The following is a 15882-nucleotide window of genomic DNA, read 5'->3' on the forward strand; positions in this document are numbered from 1 at the left end:
GAGTTGTCCTTGTTGACAATCTTTTTGTGATTAAAAAAACTGCGCCTCATTGATGGCACTGCCAGCCACAGTCAACAAGAGCATTTGACCCAAACCCATTAACAAAAGTTGGAAAATGATTGTACAAATGCAGATGATTGTTTGGCCTATAGAGCAAACAAAATGGATTCATTTGGGATTGGCGATTATAAACACAGAGGTTTTTAACTTTCTTGAGCAGCTAATCGCTCGGTCACTGGTAGAAACTGCCATAGTACCTGGGTTACTGCGATGAAGGGCAAACCCCAAGAAGTGCAGTCCAAGTTGAACATCATGGATCGTACAATCTCATGAGGATCAAGCTAATATTTGGGTACCTTAACTACACAGCTTTGATGAACAGACATCTTTGTTTAACATTGCAAGTAGCATAACTTCTGAAATGTTAGGTATATTGTCCATCTTATGAAGCAAATGTTCTGCTTAATCAACCTATTTGGGAGACGGTATCAGAAGGATCTCCTTCTGCCAATCCTGATTGCATAGATAAATGTGAAAGTCATAGCATAAATGTTGGGTTCGAGGAAGAAATTGTTTCTGCCCTCCCTCTAATCTTGAAAGCCAATTTAGGTGGTTAGTTAGGAAAATTTCGTGAAGTTACATCTAATGCTGTGTTAATAACATACAACCTCATTATGCACCTACGGTCTGCCCCTACTGCTAGTTTATCAAGCGGATATTTGCACAGCCAAGGTGACATTTTCTGTCATTTATCATAGATTTACCAACATAAAATTCAAATATTTAAAGTGACTTCTCAAAGTGTTGGTTAGACGTATTTCTCTTCCTGGTTGACCTCTTGTGGGGCCCATCTCTAGCTACTTTCTGGGTTTCTACGTTCGCCTTACTCCTTGTACCTCCAAAGGTATTATGGATGGGCTGAGAATCAGCTCATAAAAACATTACATAAATAAATGTCCCTTTTACAGCCCTAACAGGCCTTGCATTTAGTTTGCAGGTCTTCTTCTGGTATTTGATTGCACAAGAATATTAAAGATAGCCTTGAGTTGGTTGCAAATGTGTTGTGCTTAGTCACTGGGATTGATCTTAGTTGAATGTAACTACATTAGATTGAAATGGGTCCAATTATACTATGTTTCAAGTTAGATAGGATTGTATTATTTTTGATTTTGTTTGCTTGAAAAAATGACTGCATATGTTAGGTCAGATGAGATTGGGCTGAATTAGTGTTTCATTTCATTTATTATATGTATTCGGTTTACACAAGTGAAACTGTTAGATCTGGGGGTCTCTAGTTGACAGAGGTAGGTATCAATGTCCAAATAGGGACCCTTGCTTCTAGTCAGGGTAAGGGGGATACACTCTTTAGATAACCCCTGCTCACCCCCTTGGCAGCTTGGCACGAGCAGAGAGGCTTATCAAAGGCAATGTGTAAAGTATTTGTACCAACACTCACAGTAACACAGTGAAAACACCACAAATGGACTCCGCACCAGTTTAGAAAATAAAGTATCTTTATCTAAACTACACAAGACCAAAACGACAAAAATCCAACATACACAGTTCAAGAATATGATTTTCAAAGAGTTCTAGAGTTTGCGTCAAAATAATCCACAGTTGCTTCATGTTTAGCGCAAAGTACCTGTATATGCGACAAAAGCTCCAAATGGAAGCTGCAGCATTGAAAAACAAGCAATGCGTCACTCCTGAGACCCTGGGGAGGCGCTGCGACAGCCCCGCTGGACGCAGCGGGCGTGTTGCGACTAATCTGGTCTGTATGGGGAGCGATGCGATACTTTGTATGGACTCTGGTGCACAGGTCCGGTAGGAAGCGTCTCGCGCAGGCACGATGCGACGATCTTCGGGACGGCGATGACCTCAGGTGCGGCGGCAATACTCGCTAGCAAGCGGTGCGGCGATCTCACCCAGCGATGACAGGCTCTGTGACAATACTCGCAGCAACAGAAATCTCCCCGTACTGGGGCGATGCGTTCCGCAAGCAAACGATGCGTCGGTTCTTGCAGAGGCAACAGGCGCTGCGACGATCTAGATCTTCGCAGCGGGGGGAATTTCCTCGCACTGTTGGGGTTGCACTCCGCAAGTGAGCGATGCGTGAAAATTGCAGATCTTCTTCTTTTCTTCTTGTCCAGCTCCCCAAACAGCAGGCACAACTTCCAGAGGTCCCACAAATGGATCAAGCACTCTAGGAAGGGCAGGACTCATACAGCAGAGTTCAGGGGGAAGCTGGGGGTGAAGTCCTTTTGTTCCTGGGACTTCTTAACAGGAGGCCAGCTCTCCTCAGGCCCTTGGAGATCTCTTCAAGCAAGGGGACACAGCAACAGCAAAGTCATTCCCCTCTCCTTGGCAGCAAAGCAACTGCAGGTCAACCCACAAACACACAGCACGACAGTCCTTCCTCTTCAGTCTTCCAGCTTTCTCCTTGACAGAGGTTCCTTCTTGATTACAGGATGATCTAATTTTCTGTAGTCTGGGTAGCCCTTTTTGTACCAGTCTTTCCTTTGTTCTCTGGAGGCAGAGAAGCCTTGGCTTAGTCAGAACCAGTTCTGGTCAGTCCTGGAGCACTTTGTTTTCCTGACTTCTTCTTTCCTTTCAGAGAGAGGGGCAGGGTCGTCAGCCGCCCAGCAGGAGGTGGAGCCAGCATTGTGGAAGGCAGGCACAGCCCTATTCAGGCCCAGGTGCTATTCTCCCACCACTTAAGATGCAGAAGCAGCCATTCAGCCTAGGGCTGACTCATCCAGCCTCCTGGGGGCTCCCCAGCCCCTGACACTCACAAACCAGACAGTCATTTTCATTTCAAAATACTTTATTCCTTTTTAAGAAAAAAAACCATAAAAGTTACAAATCTCCAATAAATATTTAAAATAACACATATATACATTTCTTGATCGCAGTACGCAGATAATCATTCCGATAGATACAAGGAGGTATATATACATCACGGTCAGTAATAAGAAGATGAGAGAAGAATCAGCCACCAGTAACAGACATACAAACTCATGGGGGATAGATGGTAAAATGCCAGCTAAAATATGGGTATTTATTCATTCTACATACAGTTTCTGGACCTCAATGAAGATTTCAAAAATCCTACCACAAAAGGGATACATTCTGGCTTCAGCATTTGTAAAAAATAAAGGGCTGGGCGGACCTTGGTAAAATTCAGCTTTTTTAAAAGTGGTTTTAAGAAGAACACCTCCGGGGGGCTTCGTAGAGGTTACAAAAAAACATAAAGTGCAGGATATCCTGTGGCGACACTCCGCCACAGCCACAGGATGCTAGCACCTGGCCTCTATGGCTCCCCTTCGGAACAGCAAGTAAGAGATGGAAGTAAACCATCCGAAACCTGATCAATAAAAAACGATTGTGGGCCGACAAAGGCCACAAAAGATATGGCTCCGTGGATGGAGTAGTTTTGAGCATCACAAATTTACAGACGCTAGGTTTACACAATTCTACCCTATCTCTATTAAGTTTTCTAAGTGAAATAAAATACTTATTTACAAACGCCACGTTGCTACGGTAATAAGATCAGGCCTTAAAAAAAGGTCCGGGCGCCCCAGCTCACCAAAACAGCCCTTTATATATTTTAACCACGGAATATGAATCATGTGGTCGAGGTTCAAAACTTCTCTCAGTATCTGGTGGCTAAGAGCTAAGGCTTTGTTTAACCAACAGTTGAGCCAATAAAGCAAAGGGTGCATTGCCAGAATGTCACAGATGAATGGTAACCCTGTTTCTTCATGTACTATTAAATATAGATGTTTCTCTAGGTACTCCCAGAAGCTGTTTTAAAAAAGTGTTCTCCGCCACCTGGATACCCTCAGATGCTGCATATCCCCAAAGTTCTCTTCCATAGCTGGCAATAGCGACACTTATTGCCAAAATAGGGTGCTTACCCATCTTTGCAGCAAAGTTGAAAATGGCTGTATTCACTCTTATGACCCCCCTTTTTCTCCGGACAAGGGCACCCCAATTCTAGTGGTCATCTAGTAAAATGCCCAGGTATGAGAAAGTTGAGGTTAAGGGCACTTTCTCGCCATTCACTTTAAAGAGATACTGCTTCATTGGGCGCAACCCGACCTGCATAATGTAAGATTTTGAGTTATTTATGGCTAGGTCGCGTTCAGCCATGAAACTTCAAAAGGTGTCAAGCACTGTCTGCAGCCCCCTTGCCGTTCTGACAATAAGGACTGCGTCGTCCACGTAAAGCAGGACGGGCAGTCCCTGTCGCCCCGCATATGGGAAATTGGCCCCAGTTTCTACCAAGATCTTATCCAGGTCATTGATATATAAATTAAAAAGAAACAGGGCTAAAATACACCCCCGCCGTACTCCCCTTTCGATGTTAAAATCCCTAGATACCCTAAGATCCTGGGCAAATCTAATGTTAGCCTTGGTGTCCCTATGCAGATCCCTCAAGAAGTCAACCAGGCTAACCTCCACCCCCATGGCCCTCATGGACTGCCACAATTTCCCCCGACTGACACAGTCAAAGGCGGAGGAAAGATCCATGAACGCCATGTGGATCGTACCCCCGGCGGGCAACCATGTACTTCCCAAGGATCATATATAGGTTGAGGCAGAGGGCGCTAGAGGGCGCACTTACGGAATGGCTGCCTAGGTGCGTAGCTCCCGTTCCTTGGTGAATTATCCTCCATAAATCCTGCGCCACGGGGTGCTGTATCGCCCCCACATTCCGGATCCTGCTTCAGGACATCGCTCTCCACAATCGACCCAACTCTGAGGGCTCTGCGTGCTCCGGGGCCGGAGCTACGGGCTGCTGAACTTTGCCCGGTACTCGCTCTGGAGCTGCCGTGAGCGGGTGGCCGGCCGCTGCTGCTCACGCGACACTGGGGACTGCCACGAGGCTCTGGGCCGCAACACAGCGCGGCTGCTGATATCCTGTCGGGACGTCGTGCGGGGGCTGCAACGGAGGTAGGCGGCTGCCGGTATCTCTGCCGTGAGCCCCCCCCCCTCCCCCTGCTGCTGTTTGCTCCCACCGCTGGCGCTGAGAAGGGATCTGCTCCCCACACGGCGGGAAGGACTGCAGGGCCGAACGGCCCCCCGAGCTATCGTGCCGGCCCTCCGCCTGACTGCTGCTCCTGACCTGGGCGGCGCGGGCTGTCGGACCTGCTGATCGAGGGGTAAGACCGGCCTCACTGCACCTGGCGCCGCAATCACGAGCCGCACTTGCTGCGCAGAGGCCCCTGCATTGTCTCCAGAGTGGGGAAAACTATCGCCTGTGTTGTGGTGTGTGGCTGCCACGCGGAGAGGCCCTGGACTGCTCCCCTGAGCGACGCAACACTGTGCAGCGCATTACCGCGTAGGGAACCGCCATTACTCGCCCTACTGGTCTGGATCCTGCTGATTGCTGTGGCCACTAATACCCGGGCCGCTTCTCTGCCGGTTCTGAGCGGAGAGTGTCTACTACTACGCTTGTCATAGCGCTTGGAGGACGTGCGGCGCTATTTACAGACTGCGCCCCCCTCACAGTCCCTTGGGCGGCACCACGATCGCCCTCTCCTGCCCGCTGCCAGCTGTGCCCTTTCCGAGTGGACTGTGCTCATATAACCCGCAGGTGCAGGCCGCCCTGCCATCTTGCTCCCTGGCCTGGCGGCCGTCCCCGGACATCGCCATGGGACGGACTGAGAATCGCCAACCTAAGCTGAGCTTCGACAGTGTGAAAAAAGGAGCCAAATCGACGCAGTTAAATACGGGGCCTAGCGCATCTTCTCCGCAACCTACCCCACCTCCTACTAATGATGTGGACCTTACCAACCTGATTCAGGAGATGCGACAGGGCTTCACCACTGTTTTTGAGAAGGTGGATGGGGTCACAGCCCGGCTGGACGCTTTGGTACATAAGGTCGACTGCCATGAGGAGCGCATCCCGACCGCGGAGCAGCGAATATCCGACAACACCGATGTCACCACGACCCATACGGCGCAACTAGCCAGGATGGACAATTTACTCCGGATTATAGCGGCAAAGAATGAGGACTTGGAAGCACGCAGCCGCCGGAACAACATACGCATCACCAATGTGCCGGAGTCCACAGATACGGGTAGGATGGAACTGTACGTTGAAAAATTGCTCAGAGGCTCGATCGGAGAGGAGGCTTTTTCGCCTCAATATATTGTGGAGAGGGCCCACCGCTCCCTGGCGCCTGTGCCTAAGCCTGGCCTTCCTCCCAGGCCCATCATTGCTCGGCTCTTGATTTATCGTGATCGCGACACTGCCCTCAGAGCGGCCCGGACCCAAAGATCGCTGCAGTATAACGGGGTTACTTTCTCCGTCTACCCAGATTTCACGCCGATGGTTCAGGATGAACGACGCAAGTTCCTGCCGGTGAAGAAGAAGTTGCGGGAGGCCCAGATAGACTATGCTCTCTTGTACCCTGCGAAGCTTCGAGTTACCCATCAGGGCAAGCAACGGTTTTTCACCAACCCGCAAAAAGCAGAGGACTTCCTAAAATCGATACGAAGGGCATGCAGGGAAGATGATGCTGCTGCAGATGAACAGGAGGATGCCGGCCTATCTCCAGCACCACACGATGACTAACTGTCCATGTGCACTACGAGCGGAGTTTTCTCCATGCCAGCTGGCTCTCACCCAGCGGCTCGGACTTCGGACGTTGGGGTGATTCATGAACGATGGACCTGCATGGACTCTGCACCCCTGTGGTAATGTACACCAAGGACCACTTTCTCGGCCCTAGTCTCCACCGAGGGCGGTACAGTTCTGGAGCTAAGGACCGGGAAGTGGCTGTGCGCACTCTATGCTTTACCCCTACTGGGTGATTCCCATAGTCCTGTTACAGTTTTTGTTGTTCGTGCTACTACAGTTGGGGGGGGGAAGGGAGGAGGGGGGACTACGGGGGGGGGGCTATGCGGCCACTGGCATGTTTGGGATGCTGGGGTGGGTGGGGGGAGGGTGGGTTTTAGGAGGCTTTCATTAACTAGACTGTGTATGTGTACACTGACCTGGTGTGTATTCTGGCGCTGGCGGGGCGGAGGTGGATCCATTATGCGCCCTCTCGGGCACTGCCATATTTATTGTTGCTCTATCCATGGCTGTCTTGAATACGAATGCGCAACTGACATGCTTATCTTGGAATGTGCGGGGGTTAAATAATGCTAAGAAATGCCGGAATGTTATTGCTTACCTCGATAGACATCATATACAGGTTGCCATGTTGCAGGAGACACATCTGCCCGCACAGGGCAGTGCCACTTTTGCGAAAAGATGGGCCGGAAACCGTACTTTTTCCTCGTATTCGACTTATGCAAGAGATGTGGCAGTTCTCATCGCCCGCAGTGTGCCTTTTCAAAGATTTGGAGAAGTGGTAGACAGAGAGGGCCGTTATGCTTTGTTGTGGGGCAGGATAGGTCGAGACATCTACTTGTTTGTGTCCATATATGCACCAAATGTTGATACACCTGCCTTTTTTACCACTCTGTGGGGCAAGATTGTGGCTGTTGGGGCGCGACACGTAGTCTGGGGTGGAGACTTCAACTTAGCGCTGACGCCCTCCCTAGACAGAGCAGATGGTGTTGGCTCCTATAAGCCTAGGGCCAGAGAGGCATTAGAGGGAGTCGTGGAGGAGGGTGGTCTTTTAGATGCCTGGAGACACCTACATCCTCATAGTCGGGAGGGTACACACTTCACTTCTCACACCGGGACATGGGCACGCTTGGATTACTTTCTGGTCACCAGGGGTATTGCTGCGGAGCTGGTGGGGGTGAACCATCTGCCAAGAACCTATTCTGATCACAGCCCTGTGTTTTTGCGGTTCCGCACTCCTGGGTGGGACAATCCGCGACCGCAGTGGAGACTGCGCCCTGACGTACTTCTTGACAACCTGTTTCGCACTGAGCTGGGGGAGGAGATAGCAGATTTCTTTCCTAGAAATAAGGGGTCGGTTGAGTCAGTCGAACACATATGGGAGGCGTTCAAGGTTACTATCAGGGGTTTCTGCATATCTAAGAGCCACGGGGTACTACGAGATATTTTACATTCCATTACCACACTGGAAAAGGAACTGCGGGCTCTGGAACTCCGCATGACATCAGACACTGACCCAGAACTGCATGCTACCTTTAGGGAAACACTGTCAAGGTATGAGGAGGAGACTGCCAGGGAGGCGAAATATCGGGGTAAACATTGGATAGCCCGGAAATACTGTGAAGGGGATAGGCCCGGGAAAGTGCTTGCTGCGCTCACGCAACCTTCACGGGTGCATAATACCTTACTAGAGCTTATTGATGCCTCCGGCACCACTATCAGAGACTCGGATACGATACTGCACACATTCACAGCACACTACTCCTCACTTTACACTTCCACGGCAGAGACAGATGTGTCGTATGCTGCGTACCTCAACGATGTGGCGTTATGCTGGCTCAGCGATGGGGACAGGGAATTTCTTGTGGCGCCTTTTGAGCTCGATGAGGTCCGCGAGGCCATCATGTCCCTTAAGAATGGCAAGGCTCCGGGACTCGATGGCATACCTGCCGAGTTTTACAAAGCCTACATCGACATTATGGCGCCCGTCCTCCGCGAGGTGTTTACGGAGTCCCTTGCTGACGGGATACTTCCCTATTCTATGCACAAGGTAGTGATCACCTCCCTCTTAAAGCCGGATAAGGATCCCACCTCATGCGATTCTTACCGTCCACTCTCCCTCTTAAACTGTGATGTCAAAATACTCGCTATGGTACTGGCCACCCGGCTGTCGCTGTTAATGACCAGACTAGTATTGCCTGATCAGTCTGGCTTCGTAGCGGGCAGATCCACGTCCCATAACCTTCGCACCCTCTTCTCCCTGCTCCGCACGGTTCACCCCGACACTCCTGTGGCGGCTGTGTTCCTCGATGCCACCAAGGCATTCGACTCGATCGAGTGGCCTTACCTCTTTTCGGTCCTTGCCAGCATGGGGTTCCCTAAATTGTTCCTATCTTGGGTCCGCCTCCTATATACGGATCCCACGGCGAGGGTGCTAATTAACGGACGCCTGTCGCATCCTATCACACTCACAAGAGGCACCCGTCAGGGATGCCCACTCTCTCCCCTGTTATTTGCCATCGCGGTTGAGCCATTCGCCTGTCGCTTACGACAGTTACATCGAGCGGGGGCGGTGCAGTGCCTGCAGCGTCAAATTGATGTATCCCTTTATGCGGACGACATCACGCTGTACGTTAAATTTCCTGAGGCACACCTCAATCCCCTACTTTGGGAATTTGTCCTGTTTGGCGGGGTGTCAGGAGTCCACATCAATTGGGCCAAGTCGCAGTTTTTTCCCCTAACAGATGCGATACATGACTTCCCTCTCGATTACCCATTGGATTGGTGTCGTGAAGATCTTCGTTGTTTAGGAATCCGCATCTCTCGTGATAAGGACGAGACACTGCGATCCAATTATGGAGTGGCCATCACAAAATTGACTGCCTCCGTCGACAGATGGATCACGCTGCCACTTTCCATGGCCGGAAGGGCCTCGCTCATAAAAATGGTGATATTACCCTGCTTTCTGTATCTTTTCCTCAATGTTCCCTATTTCCCTGGTGCCTTCTTCTTCAAGACGCTCCGAACGGAGTTGCGCAGGCTTTTTTGGGGAGGCAAGTCCTCCCGGCTAAAATGGTCGACGCTGACCCTTCCCTATGACAGGGGAGGTTTTGATGTCCCAGATTTTGAGGCATACTACCAGTGCGCACAGGCGCACTTTGCCTACCACTGGATGGCTCCTACCCCCTTCATGCCGCACATAGCGGTAGAAGACTGGATCGTGCACCCACTCCCGCTTAATGGACTAATGCACTGTCCTGAAGCGTCCATCACCACGCCGAATACCTCAGTCTCCTGCACCCTGGATGCGTGGCGCCGCATCGCTAAACGGCTGTCGTGCCCATTGCTCTACTCCCCCAAGTTGCCGCTCGCCTATCACCCAAAACTTACCCTTTTATCGGAGCCGGGTTTCCGACATCTCTGTGATAAACTGCTTGTCACTTGCTGGGGTGATTTGTTCCATGAGGGTCATTTCAAATCAGCAGACCTATTTTTCAAAACACATGAGCGTACCCCCCTCGAGCTCTTTTATTACATTCGTTTGCGTGCGGGGATGCGAGACATCCTACCCGACTACCCTGTCGAGCCCGAGGTCCTGCCTCCGCTACACTTCCTCTTAGGATCGCAAGACGGGACTCACTTGGTCTCTGGACTCTACCGTCAGATCCGCAGTGCTGCTCCAGAACCGGCATCCACTGCTCGGCTGCGCTGGTCTGCTGAGCTTGCCACTGATATATCGGACGACCAATGGCAACATTGCTGTGCACTCACTTCCCGCATCTCTGCCAGTAGCAGATTAAAAATTATCCACTATAAATTCCTTCAGCGGGTATACTACACGCCAGTGCGGAAACATAGATTCGGGTTGACAGATGATGACCGCTGTGAGCGTTGTCGCGCCGACCATGCTGATTTTCTTCATCTGGCGTGGGAATGTCCCCAGGTTGCACACTACTGGCGACAGGTGACGGAGGTTCTTGCAGAGATGGTGGGGGAGGCGGTCCCTGCGGACCCTTTGATGGCCCTCCTCGGGTATACGATGCAGATGCCTAGAGATTGCAGGAAATTCATTGACATTGCCCTGCTCTTAGCCAAGCGGCGTGTCGCGTGCCGATGGGGCAGAGGAAGGGCGCCCAAATTCAAGGACTGGCTTACAGATTTGATATACTGCCAAGATCAGCATACTACTTTTGCTGAACTGCTGCCTCCCTCATGTCGTCCCAGGGATATCTGGGATCCGCTAGTGCGCTATCTGCTTACACGCTCGGATGACTGCGCTCAGTCGGAAAATCAACTTGTCATACCTTAGAACCCCGAGCTCTCTTCTAGACCTGACCTATAGTTCCTGATGCGATATCTGGGTTTCCTCGTCCGTGCCCCCCTGTACCCCTGAACGATCACTGACATTTTAGACTGTTCCACCTTGGCTGGCCTGTCCCTCCCCCCTCTCTGTGCATGCATACTCTATTCCATACCCACTGCGCGCTCTTACATCTTCAGCGGGCGACATTCCGGGGCATTATACACCTTCCTGAGACCGGCCCTTGTTGGTTTCTGTTGCGCTAGGGCAGGAGTTCTGGACACGAGATCTCACACACACCTCTGCTTGCCTAGATCGCCACGCCGCACCACTATCACTTATCCTACTACACAGTCATGAACTGCCTCTTCGTTGCTACCTAGTTGGGGTGTTTCGTTTACTTTTCTGACTTTCAACAAAACAGAGAGAATCTTCTCTCGAAAAAACTCTGTTCAACTGCTGCTCATCCTTGCTTGTCCTACACCACCGGCTGCGGAACAAGTTTCACATGTATATATGACGCGCCGCCGGGCCCCCGGGATGCCGGCTACATGGCTGTGTACTGTTCATTCCACTCTGCTGCCGGCCTCCAGGTTGTAGGCGAACCAAGCTGTGTACTGTACTTTGTCTCATGCAATAAAGCAGATTTGAACCCCAAAAAAATATATATATAGGTTGAGGCATTGGGCTAGGGTAGAATGTACTGGGCAGAATCCGTATTGTCAGAAATGATATTATTATCTTCAGCCCAGGCGGCCAATCTGTTTAATACAACTCCGCCCACAACCTTGACCACAGAATCAATAAGGGAGATCGGTCTGTAGCACAAAGTACTATTACGATCACCCTTCTTGAATACCGGTATGATTGTTGAGGTGCCCCAAGACTACGGGTAGCCGGCCTTTGACCCCATGTTAAGCACGGCCACCAGTACTGGAGCCCAAAGGTATGGATTGGATTTGAAAAGGTCCGGCGGAATACCATCCAGACCTGGAGCCTTGTTACAAGACAGCCCAGAGATACCTTTCTCCACCTCACTCTGAGTGAATGGGACCATGGTGTCAGTTTGAGCTCTGGCTTGAGGGTGTTGTTGAGTTGTGGCACTCTTAAATATAGAACGAAAGTGAGACACCCATTCACCTTCGGTTATATTGGTACCTATGTCTTCGGCCCCATCCCTCTCAAATAAGGGTCGGTTGATAATTCCCCAAAACCTAGTGCTACGCCCTAACGTACTTGGTTCCAATAATTCTCTCCATGTTGCGTCCTTTAATTCCACCTTACAACTGGCCAATATCCTTTTATAATTAAGACGAAGGACACAAATCCGGGGTTGATCTCTCGGGTTTGCTTTCAAGGCTTCCTTTAAATCTCTAGCGGCTTTAGAGCATAGAGGATCAAACCATTTAGGATCACAGGACGTCATCCTTTGTGTGAGGACACTTAATAACTCCCCCACCTTGGAAACAATCCCTTCAAAAGCCTTGAGAGCACCCTCGGCAAGGGAGCCAGGATACACACATAATGCTATTTCTGATACGCATAGGTCATGTACCTTATCATAGAATAGGTCCGGTGCGACCTGGGACCACTTAAGGCGGCGCCTGCCATCCTTAGGTCTCAACGCACCCGGCGCTATCACCCTGACCTGACTTTTCAACAGACCATCCTCAAAGCGCATGCAGACAGGATTGTGATCACTAAATACACTCTCTATGATTGTAAATCCCCGGAGGATGGACTGAAGCCCAGCAGAGATCAAAATATGGTCTATGAAAGACCCACCACTGCGTCCTTTAAAGGACGGAACTGACTGTTTGCTGGAGGCCACTACAGAAAACATGGATGAGATCAGTTCATATTCATTAAGAAAGTTGTTAAGTGCGTCTCCCTGGACAGAATGCTCAAATGAAGTCCCCGCATCCTGGCACAGCCCATTTCTCCCATGCTAGTAATTTTAGGATCGCCACACGGGTGAACATTAAAATCCCCAGCTATCACGAGACTATGTACGACATGACCACAGAACTGCCTAATAAGGCAGTTCAAATGGGTGATCTTACAAACCCCCTGAGCGTTTACTGCATTATAGAAATTAATAATACACAGACTCTCGTTTCCTCGCTTTAAGACAACGGCTTGGAAATCATTATGAGTAGAGGGGGGTTCATTGATCCTACAATTCACTGCCATAGCCGTAAATATAACCAAATCACCCCTAGCTCTGCCACTAACTGACGGGGAAGCGGGGACAAAAAAGGCTTTGTATCCCTCCAGAAATAGGTTACAGTTCACCAGCCAAGTCTCCTGAAAACAGATCACAGAGAATTGTCTAATGAACTGCTCCCACATTGGGTCCTGAATTTTCCCCGCTAACCCTGCAATGTTCCATGACAGAACATTGTGATCATCTGACTTAGTTGACGCCCCTTGTGGTACATTAAGTGATACCTGATTCTGCTTGGGGCTAGGGAACCCAGGTAACATTTGAATAGAGGACACAGCACTACGGGGGGAACAGGAGGGCACCTGATGCTGAACAAATAATCCTTTGGGCTCTAAGCTCTTGTTCAGTCAATCGCAATCATCCAGCCTTGAAAGTGCTGCAAATCTATTTGACACGTGTGGCAAGGGGGAAAATGATGATTCCCCAACATGTTGTGCCTCCCCACCGTGGGGTTAAGTTAACTGCCCCCGAAAGCCTCAACTGGCCTTTGAGACCACCTGTTACATGATAAATGTAGGTTGTTATGCCTTGGGTGCTCAGGCTTATAGAAGAAGCCCAGGGGCAAAATTTGAATACCAGAGTCCCTGTAAGACAATCCGGAGTGAACATCCTGGAAGATTCTCTCCACAACTAATGGGTTATTAAAATTCACAATTATACATCCCCCCCCCCCCCCCCCGGTTTCTTAGTGTTTCCAAACCAGCCCACACAGAGTGCCTTGCTTGATATTATTTCGTTCCACAGCTGGGCCCACAGAAGTGTTACTAGACAACCAGTGGGTAACCTTGTTCTTAAGTTGGGGGAAGTCCTCCTTTAAGCCTTGTGAAAGTGGAGGAACATTCCCCAAGATAACCACCAGTAGATTGAGGCGGTAAATTATTAACTGCTAGGTTCTGCAAGGCATTGGTAGGATGTCCATGCGACATTACCGAGTTCTTCCCCGGATCTTGGGTCGCTTGACCATGGTGATTTGTTGTTAGAACCCTGTTCGATGCCAAACCATCACTTATACCATCAGGCATCCCCCCTGAGTTTCTAGTGGCCAAATTTGCACCACGGGACTGGATAGTACTAGAAGATCGAGAATCCCCAGTTACCCCTAATAAAGGCAAAGTGCCTGGTACAGATTTAGGATTTGTTGACTCCGTAACAGCACAATTTGGCGGTTGAATGGATTGCAGGATTTTATGCTGGTCAGCCAAACTTTGCTCTATACGGTTTAGCTTAGCCACAATAGGGCACTGCTTTTCCTCCAGCATACAACACATTATAGATTTAAAAGCTTCCAACATGGGCAAATCAACAATGTTAGATGCTACTAACGGTGATACCCTGTTATCAGATGCAGGCTTCGGCAGCACGTTGGGCTTAGTCTTTTTGGCTTGGCTCCCTATTGCTTTACATTTTCTTTTCAAGCTACCACTAATCCGGCGAGCCTCCCCTATATGTTGTGGTGATTTGAGGCCACAGGGAGCCTCTAGTGATGTATGAATAATCTTGCCACCCTTCCCACCCTTCCCTGATGTGAAAGAGGAAGCAGCACTCTTCCTATTTCCGATAATCACAACGGGAGACAGGGGCCTAGGGGGTACCTCCCCCAGGGATTCTAGTATGGGGAAAGCGCATCCGTGACCTGGGTAGCACTGCCCGACCCCGGGGATAAAGATATACACGATACTTCGCTAGTGATTACAATAGAATGGTGTTAGTCCCACCCAGAAGAGGATGGAGGCACCTAAAGGGAGCTCTAGATAGGCGCCTATTTACCAGTTCGATCTTCTTGTCAATAACTGAAGCAGCTCTTGACAAGAAGGCATCCATAGTGGTTACTGTTGCTCTAGCTGCACCTATAGTCCCCCTCTTGTTTCACCTGGGTCTTTCGCCTTCCCAAAATTGCTAGCCAATGTAATTATCCAAAACGTGTGAGAATAAGTTAGCCCCTCAACTGGTATCCTATATAAAAGTTGCCACAGCACGGGAGGAAAACAAAAAGAAAACCTGTTGTGTTGTCCCCTGGCGGATCTACTACACCTGCCTAAGGAAACTAATCTGGAACACATTAACCACCAGCTAAATCCAGAAAGTAATTAAAAAGCCAACTACAAGTTAAGTAATTGTCCAGGCGTCTGCATTCAAGAGTCAAATAAGGTGGCCCAGCCCAGCCTCTTCCGGCCCCTGAAGGGCAAGTACGGGACGCCCTTGGCCCGGGCTTTGCTCGGGCACCGCTCGGGCGCGTCGCGCACTGCGGGAGCCCTGCCCCCCTTTTATGCGCCTCCTGGCGCTCACAAGCGTTCACGCGGCTTCACTGCCGCAAGGACTGCTAGGCAATGTAGTTCTCTGTAGTAACGGGACAATGGCGGTGCCCAGCGGCACTCTGCCTCAAACAGCCTCCTGTAGCGTCCAAACGAGGTCCATCGGCAAGGGGCACCTGGCGTCAGCAGAAGAGAACAGGTAAACAGCAAAACGGGCTCCCCAGACAGTCAATTCACAAACGGGCCAAGGCACACAGAAAGGGCAGACAAGAGAACAGCCACTTTCTAAAAGTGCTGTTCTCAAACACAGGGTTTAAAAAACATCCTTCCTAAAAGGTAGGTATTAAATTCTGAGTTCAGGGATACCAGACTTTAATTTTCTATCTTGCTCCTATGGGAAGATATGCAAGTAAACATTATACACAGCATTCCCCATTATAGCCTATGGGCAAGATAGCCCTCTCAATAGCGAAAAACGAAATTGGCAGTATTTCACTATCAGGGCATGTTAACTACA

This window comes from Lissotriton vulgaris, chromosome 1_1 (assembly GCF_964263255.1).
Source record: "Lissotriton vulgaris chromosome 1_1, aLisVul1.2, whole genome shotgun sequence".
NCBI lineage: Eukaryota > Metazoa > Chordata > Amphibia > Caudata > Salamandridae > Lissotriton > Lissotriton vulgaris.